Here is a 17452-nt window from a genome sequence, read left to right on the forward strand (position 1 = left end):
TACTGCAGACGCATTGACAAAATCTGTGAGATCTGAGAAGTTCTCTTGGTGTAGAGAAACAATGGGCGTTGCAGGGCTGGATAAATGACTAAGCTCTCTTGTGGCCCCCTGTGGAAAGAAAACAACAAGTGGGAGAATGTTGGATTGTGTTATATTCTTTCCATGTAGTTAACAAGGGGTTTGAGGGGTACCCGTAACCCCACTTTATGGGGTCTGGGGTAGCGCCTCGAAAAATTTTGGTTTTGGAACCTATGTTAGGTTGGGCGGAACCACCTATGGTTTTGTGCATGATTTTTGCACATGTTTTTTGGACGCGATGGTTTTCGGTCCATGGTATTGGACATGATGGCTTTTCAGTCCATGGTATTGGATGCTTCAGCATGTATAAATATCTATTGTAACATTGAAAGGAACATAATGAAAAATCAAGCTGGTAGTCCTGGTTTTGGGATCTAGGGGAAAATCTCTGTGTATATGTGTTTTATGTGTTATGCTCTCGCATTGTTTATTTTATGTGTTTTAGAATTCGTATGCAGGTAATTTCTGTATGGGGTTAAAACCTACACGCAACAGCCTTTTGTTTTGGGTTTGGCTACTTTTTTGACTGCTCCTCAGAAGGAGCGGTCTTTTTCTTATTCTTCTTGTTCTTGCCACCAGATTTTTGCATAGACTGCACAGATTTTATCGCAGTGGCAGGAAGAGCAGTCGATTTGGTAGAGGGGTCCACCAACATCTCGGCGATGTGACTGCTGAGTTGTTTTACAACAGCCCTAGAGGTTGCACTGACAATCCCGTCGGCGTGCACTCTGGGGTGCTGAGTAGCGGAAACATTGGGGTTGCCAGGGGCATTGGGGATTATGTCGTAAAGAGTGCCAGACTATGAATATATCAGATCTAAGTGTTGGGCACGACGTATGGATTGGTCTTCTGTGACCGCACCACCTAGAGCGACATCTCTAGCGATTTGTGGGAGTAAGGACTTGCAGAACCAGTCCGTTAAGAGAAAGTCTGGGATGGGAGCTTTGACTAACCTCTGCCTACGTCTCCATTCATGTATATGATCGGAGATGTGGGTGGCGGTATCCTGACAAAATGAAGTGAGGAGCTCTGTCCTAGTCTCATAGTGGATGGGTAGCTAGAAGTGCTTTAGGAATTCCATCGCTAAAGCGTCGAAGGTGTTTACTAACGCGCGTGGTAACTCAATATACCATTTCACTGCGTTGCTAGTGAGGGTGCGGGGAAAAAGACATAACCGGACACTATCATCCACCATAGAGTTTGAAACACACCAAAGATGGTAGGTGGTGATATGGGTGCCCGGATCCTCCCCTTATTTCCCATCAAACTTTGGGATGTTCGTTGGTATCTTATGCGGGATCAGCGGCCATTGTAAGTTGTGATAGATGGGGTCGTTCGTCAGTTTGTATAAGTCGGGTATATCCAACGTTTCCAAAAAAGGCAGATTGTATGGTGCCCCTGACTTGAACCATGGTGATGACAGATGACTTGAGGAGCTTTGCGCTCCTCCCATCGTTTGGCTCCTAATATTGTACATGGGTTGCTTGGTGTAGCATTTGCTTTGAGGTATGGTGTTGTAGAGTGGATTTCCATGAGGTTTTTGATACTGGGGTACAGAATTTCCCCCGGGATAGGCGGTGCCCCCTTGACTCATTTGAATGTGTGAGTAGGGTGCCCCCATGGATTGGTTGGGAACCCCTTGGGGATTCCCGCCCATCACAAAACTAACCATTTGTCCTTGATTGACAGAGGGAATGCTCATGTCAATTAATGACTGACCATGCATGCCTGAGAATGGAGGGGGAACTGTTACGTTCCCTACCGACATGTGCATATTGGGAACCCCCCAAAGTATATGAATCTGGGGGTTTGAACTGTACATTGGCGGCCGACCATGTTGTTTGTAGACGGGAACCGCACCCATAGTGCCACATTAAGCGTTATAGGGAACGTCATATGTGGCACTTGTCGAAGGTATGCAGTTTGACACTAAAGCGGTGGAACCCGGCATCAGCTGGGTTCCACTCGTATATGGTGTCATGTGAGTGGTTGTACCTGGGAAAAATGGGATAGCAGGGTTCGCCATCGATGATGTTGTGATGACTGTTGACTGGGGAAGTGGTGGAGGACCGAAAGTGTCCACAAAGTTCCATGACCCGTTAGTCGTCGACGAGATAGATGGAAATGTTCCAACTACCGAAGCAGGAAGTACAGGTACCATGGGAGCCAAGACAAGTTCCAACAGATTCGTGAGCGGAGTGTTAAAGGAAGGAAGGAATCCTTCGGTAAAGAAATCCTCTGCAAACTTGAATCGTCGGTTGTCCAAACAGATCCTGTGTGAGATCTAGGAGACTGATCCCCCGAAGATGGGGAATCTAGTTCAGTGGAACTCGGTGAATCTTCCACAATGAGTGGAGGAAGGCCTAACAATCGTCTAGAGTGACGATGAGGGCTGGATGTAGCCACGGTGACCATTAATTTTTATCAATAAATTTTATCGTGATATTCGTTAAAATCTCAAATGATAGCACTCAGGTACCTAAAAATATATAAAAAATACACTAAATTGATCAATCAACAAACAGAGGGAAATGACCCTATCTGATAAACACCAAACACTAGAGATGAAACTAGAGATGAAACCTAGTATCTCAATGAATAATAGAGAAGGCTGGCCAGATGTACAGTTACAATTACTCTAGAGCTTCACCCGAACCTCAGATTGAGGGGCCAAGTACTCTCGTGAAGATGAGCACCCTCCCAAAAACTAAAGACAGAGTAGGTCCGTCTGTGTTAGGTACCAGGATAGCCTGTCCCAGTCACCTTGTGTAAGTCCCTATAAGTTTGGCCACTAAATATTCCTCAAATCATAGACACCACCGGGGGGGACATAGTCGTAGACAGAACACTGTGTGGGCAGGATACCTAAGTCCCCGACTCAGCTCCGAAATCCCCGAAGGGATCCCTAATACACAGAATACCCAAAGGATTTGTAAGAGAAGGCAGGCTACCTTCACTTACAGTCCGATGTTGTCTCGTATTTTTCTCCGCTTTTACTAGAGTGGTCCCAGTAGTATGAGTGCAGAAGGAATTTTTCTCTCTTTTAATGACACTAGTTTGGTGTTCGACCTTGGGCAGTGTTACTCACTCTGCTTATCCCAAGATCCTAGCCTAGATAATGTTTGTTTGCTCAATAAAGAGTTACTGGTTGATTTTAGGTAAATTTTATGTGTACTTGATTATTGTCTTCAGTAGTGGAGTTGACGTATGAAATGTGATGAGACTCTGACTCAATAAATCATGCAAAAAACAATGCTTTAAAAAAATTTCAATTCGATGAAAACAAGTTGTATTCTACAAGTGAGAGTTTTTCACATATTCATATTATTTCCATGCATTTCAGTCATTTAACACATGCATAACCAAAGAATGTCTTTTCCAATGTTTCTTAACAACTACTTGAAACCAAAATAGAGCAGCTTTTAACCAGCTAAACAGAAGGATGAATAAAAAATGTGAGTCTTTCTTTCGAAAAAAAAATCTTTTAAGAAAGAAAAACACAAATGATTTCCTAAAAACAAAATTCAAAACACCTATTTTTCTAGCAAAATGCAGTTACAGATCTTCTTTCAGTCCATGAGAAGGCTTCCTATCCGTTTTGGCTTTCAGATACTGCTAAAAATCAAGGTATTGGGAGACTAACGCTCTGTAACAGTGGCTACAGAGAGTAAGTAGGCCTACTAACGCTCCCTGTGAATAGGCACAATGCTTTATAAAGCTCTGTGTAGCCTGCTAACCTGCGTTAGTGTAGGAAATAAATCAAACCAAGGGCTTTCACAATCAGATTCAAAGGTGAATACTCGTAGGCAAGATGTAGCAAGATCTTTGGTGGGTCAAAAAGGGATTGCAAAAGTACAGGGAGCTCTTAAAAGGAGGAGAAAACAGAGAAGAGTCTGGGTAATCTGGGAACTAGATGTATAGTCCCCAGTGGAGTCGCCAATTCTGCTATGGGGTAAAATGCATGGTGTATGGAGAATGTAAATACCCTCAAAGGTCTTCCTGGGACCTTCGACAAACTGTAAGATTATCTGCAACTGCACAAAGTTACATGCATGTTCATTGACAATAACTAGCTATCAAAGCATTAGAAGTAGATTACTTCAAATCTTGTGTAGATTTGTTTGGGGATCACAATGCAGCCAAGTGGAATTCCCTCAAATTCGGCTCCAAAGTCAAGTCCTGCACATAGAAGAGACAAGCGTAATCACAACATATAACTCTGATAACTAATACATGAATATATAAAATAACATCTAATTGCATACAACTAAGCTACTTATGCTAATAGGCATTGAACAAACAACTAAGTGAATGATAGTATCAACACCATGAGTAGACGGTACAAGTACAGTTCTATATTAATGTTGGAAGAGTGATTACAACCATTTGTTGTATCAGCCTTCCTTTACCCCTCCATCTTCTCTCTCTCTCCCTCTCCCTTCTTGCTCACTTCGTATGATATGAGTCAATGCTCAACAGTCAAGTATGCTATCCTTTCAAATGCTCTGACCTCTTTCACAATAACCCTCACCTTGCTTATATAGCAATTGAGTTAGGGTTGCCAAGCTCCTCCTTGAGTTCACTAGGGCAAAAGCAATGAACTTGCCATGCTTTTCAACTCTTTCCCATTTTCCTCCCTTTCTCAGATTAGAAATCCTCCAAGTATCTTGAATTTGGATGTTTCCTTGCTTTTCTTGAGTAATTTTAGCAACAAATATCTAGATATTTGTGAGTCAATTCGTTCCTTTGACCCTTGGAACTTCACCAAGTTTCACTAACATTGTTCCCATACTAGTAACATGCTTTAGTAGGGTCACTAACACACCTCCAGGCTTGGTAACAAGCTTTATAAAGCAGGTTGTTAGTGCACAGCCAGCATTAGTGTGGAATTAAGGCCTATGATTGTGGTCTTTGTTTCAGCTATCATGTCTTTCCCCTCTGAGTTGATGAGGAGGTCAATTTTTTGTATAACAAGGCCCTTCTCTCCAATATGTCCAAGCCTTTAATGCCACAAAATGGTCTTCTCTCCAGAGACCACTAGATTTTCTGCTCCACTTTCAGGAACCACAGAACTATTGCACCCATCAACAACAGTTCTACCTTGCAGCTTGTACAGAGTTCCAATCCAAACTCCCCGTATCAATACCAGTGCCCCCTGAACCATCTTGTAGGTATCCTTCTCGAATGCTATTTTTACACCTGCATCATCCAGCTTGCTTACAGAAATCAGATTTCTAGCCAATGCAGAAATATGTAGAACACCCGGAAGTGTTCTAACCCTTCCATCTTGCAACTTCAACTTTACTTTTCCACGACCAACGATTCTAGCCTTCCTATCATCCCCTAAGAATACATCACCACCATCGTATTTCTCATACTCGCAGAACCACTCTTTATGGGGAGTGAAGTGAAAGGATGCACCTGAGTCAATCAACCATGCTTCATGATCTACATGTGTACTTGAAGAAGCCAAGTACACATCCCCACCTTCATCTGAGGTGGTTTTTGCCTCTACAGAAGGAGCATCATCAGATCCCTTTCCTTTATCAAGAGCTTTAGATTTACATTCCCTTTTGTAGTTCCCTTCCTTTCCGCATTTCTAGCACACCACCTTTACAGGTTTTCCTGGAGATTTAGATCTCCCTCTAGATTTAGATCTCCCACTCGATGATTTATTTTTGTTTCTGTTCTGGGACCGTCCTCGTACAGACAAGGCATCACCATTCTAGCTCTCCATATTTTTCCGTCTCATCTCCTCCGTCAGCAAGGATGAGACTATTTCATCAAACTGCAAGGTAGTTGCATTGCTACCTATTGCAATAACCAGACTATCCCACGAATATGGTAGAGAACACAACAAACTAATGCACTTATCTTCATATGAAATTTTGATATCAACAGACGATAACTAACTTACCACAGTATTAAACGCATTCAGATGCTTTGTCACCGAGTCTCCATCTTTCATCCTCATGTTATACAACTTTTTCCGTAGGAACAGCTTATTCACCAAAGACTTAGATTGGTACAAAGTCCCTAACTTGTCCCACAAAGCCTTCGTCGTAGCTTCCCCTGATACATTCAGCAATACTGAATCTGAGACACACAATTGTATTGTGCTCTTTGCCTTCCGATCTAACTTCTTCCATTCTTAATTAGACACTCCCGTTGGTTTAGTACCCGTATCTACTGCGATCCACTGATCTTTATCCACTAACAGATCCTCCATCTTGAGTTTCCATAACTCAAAACTCTGACCATTAAATTTCTCGATCTCTATCTTTCCACTGCTCGCCATCTTCTTTCATCACCAGAATCGATCTCGTAGATCTCCCACTGAACAGGGTCTACCACAGGCCCAAGTGAAACCCCTCAGCAACATAGGTGTCCCCTTGAAGCCAAAACAGCTCTGATACCAAATGTAGGTTTTAACCCTATACAAAAATTACCTGCATACGAATTCTAAAACACAGAAAATAAACAATACGAGAGCATAGCACATAAAACACATATACACAGATATTTTCCCCTGGATCCCAAAACCGGGACTACCAGCTTGATTTTTCATTATGTTCCTTTCAATGTTACAATACATATTTATACATGTTGAAGCATCCAATACCATGGATGGAAAACCATCACGTCCAAAACCATGGACTGAAAACCATCGCGTCTAAAACCATGTGCAAAAAATCATGCACAAAACCATAGGTAGGTCTACCCAACCTAACATAGGGTCCAAAACCAAAATTTTCTAGGGCGCTGCCCCGGACCCCATAAAGTGGGGTTACCTGCACCCCTCAAACCCCCTGTGACTCCCCCCGCTACGCAATCGACGCAACGAAGGGGGGGCTCCGCCCCCCTTCTAACCCCCCAGTTAACTACATAGGCTAGTTGTGGAAAGAATGTAACACAACCCAACAAAATTCCATGGCCTGACTTAATCTGGAAAGCGGCCGCCGAGTGATCCTATGGATCATCATGTCAGTGATCGGTATTGGTTCTTCTAACCACAGGCACCCATCGTGCACCAAGCATAGCAGTTGTTTGATCACTATCATGGTTATGGGCGTGCGATTGTAATGCGACACCCATAGCATGTTTAGCAGTCCTGCCTTGTCCACCCCTTTTATCCACTTCCTTGGCTTCAGCGCAATCACACTAGTGTCCTTATAGAAGACACGGTGCATGAACTGATAAGTCGCTAAGTGGGGAAAGTGCTCTGTATTGGCCAAATCCCAATCCTCCAGCTTTAAATGGGGGACGCACGCTAGGCGTGATCCTTCAAATGCGATCTTGTTCGGTAGAAACAGCGTATGTAGTGTGACTTTTCTCTCATCAATTTCCTTTGGGACCTTTACCTTGCCTCGACACGAAGGAATGTATTCAGGTAGTTTAGAGATAGGGTCAAACCCTTCAACATCAACATCCTCTACCCCCCTGTCAATGTCTTCCCCACCCATATTGATATATTCACTGTCTTCTTCAGGTTCAAGGTCAACTACCTTGCCCTTCTCCTGGACGGTGGGCTTTTCCTTCTGCAGGTGTTTTCTGGGTGACGCGCGCACCGACGGTGTCGCTTTCTACTTATCTTTCTTCATTTTTGGACCCTCTTTGGTTGGCGTAGGCCTCGGCCTGGGAAACCTCGGCGATTTGGGTACCTCTACAGGTACTTCCACCCTTCTATCTCCGAGGCAGCTTCCTCAGCTACCATTTCTACCTCTGAGGCAGCTCCCTCAGCTGCCATTGCTTCTCCAGCACTCACGGTTTCTACAAGCGCCAACATGATTCTAGTCAAAAACTCTTATGTTTCCTTCGGCAATCTCTCGAACGCTAAACTCGATATCAAAGCTTCAAATTTCTCACGGTTCATACGCGTTTGAGAGCTCAACACCTCAATTCTCAAAATGCGAAGTGTTTTTCGCTAGGCATCCACCTGTAATTTATAGGCATTTTCAAATCCAAATCCGACCGTTCCCCCCAAAATTAGTTCATAAATGCTAGATTGGTGGCAGATTTTCAAAGATCTTGCTCTTAAATTCCAACTTAATTTTTGTCGCCCCCGCTCCATTTAGCCATTTTCCCACTGTCAAGTCATGAACAATGACCATAACGGTCACTTTCGGGCAACAGAACCATTTGTTGGCTTGATGGGCCCTAACCCAGGTTCAGTGTTAAGCAGCCAAGCAAATCCCTACACTACTGGCCCTTTCGACATCAATCCATGGAGCACGGACTGAAGTCTCACCCGAAGCAGTATGGGGGGATGCAAGAACCAAGTTTCCGCACCCTGAGATGGTTGTGATGTCAGTTTTATACCCTAACCCTTCCTTCACATAGACCTATAAGCCCTTTAGGGCTTATCAAAGTACTTCTCTTATTCATCCTTGAAACCTCCGCGAAAGTCTCTGATCGTCCTTCGCAGACCCTAAATAGCCAATTTAGACGCTTACGCGCCTCTGTAATTACTCTTACTTCTATATTTACTCAGATTATCTTAGTTTCGTACAGTCTTAACATGTAATTATGATTATCTTCATGTAAACATATATCTTTGCTTGCGTTCATATAACAAAGAGAAACATATAAATTCGTGCATCAGAATAGCATTAAAACATAAACCCAGTGTTCAACGTAACATAATTGCATGCAAGTAAAATACACAGGTAATTCCAGAATACTTCTCTTTATTGATAATCCAGATTTCCAGTACATACTCTCACTACCCTACGCACACAGCTGCAGGGGTCTGCACACTCAGCTGCGAACTTCTACCCTAGGCCTCTGCACACTTAGCTGCAGAGCCTCTTCCTACGCTAAGACTCTTCACCCTTAGTTCTCACAGACCCAAAAACTTACTTAGAACTCTCCCCAAAAACTTGCCTTAGACTCTTCTAAGACTCCCTTTTTATACATTCCCATGGCCCACGGACCAAGGGCAAATCTCATCAAGCCGACAAAAACTGTCTAAACTAAGGGCAGAAACCCTTTTTGACTGTTTAAATCTTCACACTCTGTGACCACAAAATGTGGAGACTTTACATTCTTTACACAAAATTTGGGCCTTTAGCCCCAAAACTTGGGTTGTTAACCCCAAAATTGACCCTAGGGGACCCGTTCCCAACAAGGGTTATCCAACCAAACCTTCTACATATTCATTTAATAAACATAGCTCCAACAAATGCTCAAATATCTAGGATATCATACCTCCTTTGACGTCAATGACATGACATTTTTTATCATCAATAACAACACGTTATCCAATGGTCATCCCTAAAGGGGTGTACTAAGGAATAAAAACAACAACTGGAAGAGTGGTTATAGCCATATAGGGGTGTGTTCTAGAAGCCTAAAGGGATACCACCCAAGAGGGAAGTGGAACATGAAATCCAATATTTTCAAACTCTTTATTGCCAAACATTGAGTTGTACAAGTAGTCCACTATAAAGGAAAGTCGAGTGAAGAAGAAGTTGCAATAGCTACTAGAATAGAGCGATATTTGACCAAGTACCTCACTATGTGGGTCACCCGTTATAATTGTGCCTAAGAATGATGGTGCATGGTGGATGTGCATTGATTATAGGGAAATAAAACAAAATTATGCTCAAGAATAGCTACCCCCTTCCCATGATAAATGATATATATATTAGTTGTAGCAAGCCAAATACTTCACCAAGCTAGAATTAAAGTAAGGGTATCACTAGGTTCGAGCAAGAGAAGAGGATACTTGGAAGACTTCCTTCAAAACCAGACAAGGTTTGTATGAATGGCTACTTATTCCATTTGGCCTATGTAATGCATTGGTTATGTTCATGAGGTTAATGAAGGATATATGAAACCTTTTTATAGGTTAATTTTTTCCTATTCATTTGGATGATATATTGGAATATAGTGCTACTTGGGAAGAACACATAGCACATTTGGCGTAGGTTTTAGAGACATTGAATAAGCACCAAATGTTGGAAAATCTCAGGAAGTGTGAATCTGCTAACCAGTCTTTAGTTTATCTAAGATATGTGATAAGTGGAGGAGAGATGAATATACATCCTATCAAGATTGAGGCCATCATGAAGTGGTAGGTTCCTACTAATGTTTTTGAGGTCAGGAGTTTCATTGGGACAACACAAAAATTCTTAGCCTCATTTTCAGTAGTAGCAACACCAATCCATGCCATAACAATGAGTGGAAAGAGTTTCTAGTAGGGAAAGGGTCAGAAAAGGGCCATCAATGAGTTAAAGTATAAGATCAATCAAGCTCCAACTCTAGCAATATTGAACTTGTAACAAGCATTTGAAGTGGAGACAAATGTGAGTGGGTATGTTATGGGAGTGGTCTTCATGTAGGGAGGAAGTCTTGTATGCTACCATTCTAAAGTATTTCATGGGGTGGTTCTTAACTACCCTACCTACGAGAAGGAGCTTTATGCCCTGTTACAAGCTATTAAAAAGTGGAAACACTATTAATGGGAAAGGAGATAGTAATACACATTGGTCAACATCTACTAAAGTACCTACATGACTAGAGAAAGTTACAACATGCTAGACATTACAAGTGGATAGAGTTTCTACAATAGTTTCATTTATTCCTTAAGTACAAGAAGGGAAGCACAAACAAGTTGGATGACATGCTTTCAATGCCACCCACATCAACGATCATATCTTTTGGAATTCTAATACACATGGAGGCTTTTACCGTGATGCATATATAGAGGCATCATAGAGGAAGAGGACTTCAAGGAGGTGTTTCAGTAGTTGTAGAGCCAGAGTTTTGTGCACGATGGGGACAAAAAAATTGATTATCATCTCCATAATGGGTTACTCTATATGTTAGACAAGTTATGTGTTCTTAAAGGTGGGCGACTATAGCTAATCAGAGAGGCTCAAAATTCCATGTTTGTGGGGAAGTTTGGTGTAGGGAAGATAATAGCCAACTTGAATAGGCATGTGTGCTAGCCTAGGATGCAAGAATATGTAGTTAGGTTCATAAGATGATGTATGATTTACTAGACCAACAAGACTAGTAACAAGAAATAGGTTCTAAACCATCCCTTACTTGTACCTACTCACCCTTGGGAAAGCATTTACATGCACTTTGTGGGAGGTATGCTAACAACCAAAAAGGGACATGACTACCTATTCATGGTAGTTGATAGGTTTAGTAAGATGTGCATTCTCATGCCTATAAAAAGACCATTAGCAGGCAAGAAAAATCAAACTTATTCTTTGGATAAGTCTAGGTGCATTTTGATAAAATTTTAAACTAGTTTTTAACAAACAAGTTAAAAATGTTGTCCAGAGACAGAAAGGAATCAGTGGCGGGAACTGTGCTTCAACTCTCCATGGCAATCGCTCCTTTGACCAGTGCTGGGTCCTTCCCCCAGGCTCGCTATATCGCGCTAGATGGAGGTAGCCGGTCGCTTGGCGTTCCCTCGCTCTGGAAGGAAAATATACGTCCGGTCCAGGTAACACTCCATCTTTCTCAAATCCAAAATGGATTTTTCTGGTCATATACACAGCTCCAGGAACTCGGCTTCCTCGGCGGGGGTTCTGTCCTCCTGTTTTTCTTCTCGGAGCGTTGTCCTCGATTTTTCCCGCCACTTTTCGATGGGTCGGAGGCTGGGGTTCTTGACTCATTGACATCTGATACAGTCATTCCATCCCCTGTTCTGCCTGCGCCATCCCCTGACATCGGATTTAACACTATTGGCTCGATGTGTGAGCGGATAAGCGAAAAAGGATTTACAGCGTCCTGGCCCCAACCCACTCTGAGGTATCTTAGCGCGAGGGAAGGAGGGTCGACCTCAAAGGGCCACATTGGTTGCGGTACGGTGACAGAATATATCAAAAATGACCGGCATTACCCAATTCTGAATCTTTCAAAAGACAGACAAGCTAATATCTGCTGGGGTTCAGTGGGGCCTGAAGGAAAATCGACCATTTTTACATTTTGTGACCCCAAAATTATAAAATCAAGCTGCGTGGGTGAAAAATGGATAAATATCTTTATCAAAAAGACAGACGGAAGCCATCACTGTATGAGGCTCAATAGGGGGCTGCTTATACAGGAGCTTAAGAAGGAAATACAGAACCAGATTGGGACTCCCATCAATCACCAAAACCTGATTTTCGCCGGACGCTGTCTACAGGACCACCTCTCTCTTCAGGGGTATAGTATCAACAATGACTCAACCATATTTCTCAACCTGCGTCTGCGTGGTGGTTGCAATAGGGACAGCACAAAATACTCTGGCTCCTTCCGTGACGTTGTCAAAGGAAAAGGAATAGCGCAGAATAAACCAGCGCCAGAAACAGAGTTACCAGGACCCTATATAGTGGAACAAAAAAAGGAAACCCCATTGCTCCAAGTACATATACCTGAGGTAATTGAACTACACTCTGAACTTTCCAAAAATGCAGTCATATGTAGATTCAATGGCTTCTGGCCAAAATCCGATGCTCTGCATCAGTGGATTTACTCCTCATGGACTACAAACTGTGATGTACACCTTTGCTCAAAGGGATTTTTCATTGTCTGCTTCAGTACTGAACAGGAACGAGACAGTATTATCCATCAGGGGCCTTGGTTTTGGGGCAATGCTGGCCTTTTCATCACTCCATGGTTTGATGGGTTTGATGCAAACACTATGAAAATTTCTACAATGCCTGTTTGGGTAAGGCTCCATAACCTCCCTCTGCATTTTTGGCACTACAAAGTTTTATCAGCTATTGGGAATTCATTGGGGAATTTCCTAAAAATAGATGAAGATAGAGTTAGCAAAGGAATTGTCACTTTTGCCAGAATATGTGTTGAGGTAGACCTGAGTCAAGGATTGCCTGATCATGTCACATTGGTTTACAACAACACATCCAGAACTCAACCGCTTGACTATGAGAACACTGCTTTTAGATGCCGGAACTGCCTGCAAACCGGTCATCTCCAATACAACTGTCCGCTGACCAGAAAAGACCCCAAAGGGAAAAAGAAACAACAAAAAAAGCCCAAGGGCTGGCAGCAGATCGACCTGCTGGAAGAAGAGGAGGAAGAAGAGGAGGACATGCAACCAGAACCTCCAGAGAACCAAATGGAATCTGAATTTTTCTCAGGACAGGAACACAATCAGGAAAAAACTACTCCAGAAGCAAATTTGGGGCCAAATATTTCTCAACAGCAGCATGAACCTCAACTGGAAGTTAGTGGAATAAAAAGAACACATGGATTGGAGGGATCTGAATCTGACAAGGAACTTCCATTGACCTCTCCGGAAAACCAGCTTGCCATTATTTCACCCACTCCCGATTCGGGAGGTTGGAGGAGGGTGGAAAAGAAAAAGGGCAGAAAAGTATAGGTCTGCGGGTTTTTTACTATCTTTTCTTATTTTCTTGTATCTTGTCCCTCTCATGGACAGCCTTCTGCATATGCTTATAGCATCTACAACATGTAATTTTTTTCTTTTGAATAAAATTACGGATTTTTTCCTTGGGAAAAAAAAAAAGTCTAGGTGCATTTTGGAATCCCAAGAAGTATCATTTTACACTAAGAAACAAGATTTCTCAATGCATTTTGGACTACATTGTGGAAAATGTGGACATGACTCGAGATTGAAGAGGTCTACAACATTCCATCCATAGATAGATGGGAAAATAGAAGCGGTCAAAAAAACTGGTGCATCTTTTGAGGGGTTACAATTAGAATTATTTAAAGACTTAAAATAAAAATCTGGTTTATATACAACACTCTTATAACATAATATTTCACATTTCTATTGGTAATTATGCATTGAAACTTGTTTTGGATATTTTCCATGTTCACCTTTGGATATTGCATATGGACAACAAAGAGGAGTGAGGGAGGATCTTATAGGCATTGCCTTAAGGGAAAAATAGTTTGTTGAGAAGATCAATATATCCATCTATAGGTATAGGAGATAATACATAAGTCGTATGGAAAATACAAGGTCATGCATGATCAACACAACACTAAGAAATCATTTAAGGTGTGAGATGAAGTATCGTTACAAATGAATAAGGAGAGGTTATAGGGTCCTGGTAAGAAATTGAGGCTTTGAAATATGGTCCCCTTGAAATACTAGAAAATATGAGAGATAACACCTATACACTTAGTCTATCCCCATACACGTGCATTTACTTAGTGGTGAATGTAAAAAAATTGAAACTCTATGAGCCTTCCTTGCTAGATTAGGAAGAGGAACAAGTCCTCACTAATGTACAGGACTTAGCACCAAATGTTCAACCAAAGTTTACATGGGATACAATTTGTAGAAGAGGTATAGAACTACAAGAGAGGGGGCAACATGACCTTTGGTAGATTGGGTTGAAAGGACAAATTCTAGGCAAGGATAAATAGTACTCTAGGGATAAAGTAGAGGACAAATTTTCTCACCTCATTCAGTAAAATATTTTGGAGGCCGAATGTCTCCCAAAATGGGGAGATATGATTCATATTGGATCAATATATTATTTTTTATCCATATCTATGGTTTTAGAGTGGAAATTTTGGACAAATCAACTTGCAAGGTCATTTTAACTAGTGGTTCCAGTTTAGAAAATTTCAAGTGAAAAAATTTAACATTAATTTGAGGCCCTAAATGGCTAATTTTAGTGGTCTATACCTTACTATGAACCTATATTCCATAATATACACATTTATATTTTTCCAATGACAAAAGAATCACCTCAATCGAAGCTCGTATGAGAAAGTTATGCCCCCTGGAAGTTGACTTATTGAAATTGACCACCATAATTCTAGAGGATGCCACATCAGCCCCCATTACTCATGGATAAGGGGTTATCCACGTGGGAACTATGAAGAATAATCTATAAGGTTCAAGTTGTAGCTCATATTGAGGGTTAAGTGGATCAAATTTGACCCCTGGTTGGTTAGTGAGTCGTGTTATATCCAAGACACTAGGAGAAAAAGGGGTTCCATTATATTGGAGTGGATTTTTATTCGTAAATGAGTAGAGTAGAAAAGAGTGGATAAAGAGAGAGCATCCAAAGAGGGTTTGTGCACTTTAGTAACCCATAGGCCATAGGGCTCACTCCTTTGTACTTGCATCCATTTCCATTTAGAGAAAGAGAGAGTAGAGCAACCTCACCTTCTAGTTGAGTTTTCTCCTATAAGGGTTTCCCAAATAATATCTTGTGTTCATTGTGGTCTATGAGTTATATTTCATTGTTCTCTATTTCCATATTTTATCTATTGTGTGCATAAGAATAACACAGTAAGTAATGAATCAAAAAATCTAAGAAAAATTAACCCTCACAATGTAGATATCAGATTTTCAAATATATTTTAGTAGATATGTTGTGATGAACTGTCCATGACAATTTATAGATAAAAAAACATCAATGACTTGCTTATGTATGGTATTTCTTAACTACTTGTTTCTCCTTTCAATACCATGTACAATTATGCATGTGAAGGCATTTTACTACCAAAAAAAAAACAAAAATATTCACAACATGAGTAGAGACATCACAATAAAATCCAATATCTTTCACACCTAATGAAAGTTCCATATAAAATAGTTGAACTTTTCTTGGGGTACCACACCTACTTTAATTGTTTCAATAGCATAGAGATATAGGCTTTGAAACACTTTGCAAGCCTTAGGTTAACTAGGTGATATATGAGTCACCATGTTATTCTTTTATACTATAAGGTGGTTTTATTGAATAATTTAACCAAAATATGTAAATTTATAATGTTATATAATTGTCGAGTGTTGTGGACATTAGACTAACATAAATCACAAAACAAGGTTATGGGTTCAAATAATTTCTTTTGGAAGATAATACACAATTATGGAATATGGTCACAAGTCCTACAAATTTCATGAAAATCATTCAAAGGCCTCCTTGAAAATGATCCTAGAACATAGATAGGCACTATACTTCTCCAATGATAGATAAATATATATCCAAATATCCCTATTTTTTACATGATCCATACCACTCTTGTTCCCAAACCATCTTTTCTTTGAATAATTTTTGTATTTTCTTAGTTAACGCAAATCATTAGGTCCAATGTTGGTCTAATCTTGGAGTTTCATTAGATGTAGAAATAGGTGCTACTTAAGTAGGTGTGGCCCCTAGATACTTGATCATTGACTTGATCCTCTTGGATTTGTTTAAGGCCTTCCTTTGAGGAGGCCATGTCTATTGCATCAAGGGAATTCAAATTAAGGGTAGAATTTCTCTTGTAAACCTTTATTTATGTTGGGTATCATTAATTTGGTTATTAACCTACACATCACGTAATATAACATTTGGTTGTATTCCCAAATGGTTTATCCCACAATTCATTTGATACCTTTCATCTTAAGGAAGTTATGTTGTTTAGTGTTCAACTTGTGGAACTCCACAACTAAGGCTTTCCTTCATGTAAGTGAAACAACCTCCGGGGTAAATGTGCATATAAAAAAATATATATAATAGGAACAAAAATACAATAAACATATCATCCATCAAAATCCATATATACATCAGTACATTTGCACATGAAAAACAAGGGAATGAATTTTTCATTAATAAATGCAATGAACCAACCGGAGATGGGACTTCCACGTTCCACCCGACCATAGATTGGCTGAGCCAATTCTCTCTTCATCCAATCACCCTCATACCATATTCTAAGAATGAATGTGGGATCTCATAGAACACATCGATCAAAACTCATCTAGGGCTTCCAGAGGCCACCCACCTCAACCCATCAAACAATGATTCCACCTCACGGTCGGACATCACCAAAAACCATCATCGGATTGGTCTCCATCTATGCCTTCCAGGGCTTCCAAAGCGTTTGTCCAACCAAGGCTTCCAGAACTAGTAACTCAACCCACAGCTTATACAAGGCTTCTAGGGCATTTGTCCAAACAAGGCTTCCAGGACTAGTAACTCAACCCACCAAAGGCTTCCAGAGCATTTGTCAAACCAAGGCTTCCAGGACTAGTAAAAAATGGCTGTGAAATTGCCAGTTAGCTGCGGAATTAGGCTGCATCCCACAACTAAAAGACAACCAACCATCAGTTTTCTAATTTAAGTTATTGGAAAAGAGATTTTATGCAGCCAAATACCAAGGAGAGAGAGCCTAAGATCACAGCTAGTGCACAAGACCAATTATTCATGATCTGCTATATTTTTTTTAATTTTCTTCACTGTCTGCCTGTAAAAAAAAAAAAAAAAAAAACAAAAAACAAAAACAAAAAACAAAAAAACAAAACAAAAACAAAAACAAAAAACAAAAAAAAACAAAAAACAAAAAACAAAAAACAAAAAACAAAAAACAAAAAAAAAAAAAAACAAAAACAAAAAAAACAAAAAACAAAACAAAAAACAAAAAACAAAAAACAAAA

The sequence above is a fragment of the Pinus tabuliformis genome, chromosome J (assembly GCF_031772625.1).
Source record: "Pinus tabuliformis cultivar Carrire ecotype Pingquan chromosome J, CPIR1, whole genome shotgun sequence".
NCBI lineage: Eukaryota > Viridiplantae > Streptophyta > Pinopsida > Pinales > Pinaceae > Pinus > Pinus tabuliformis.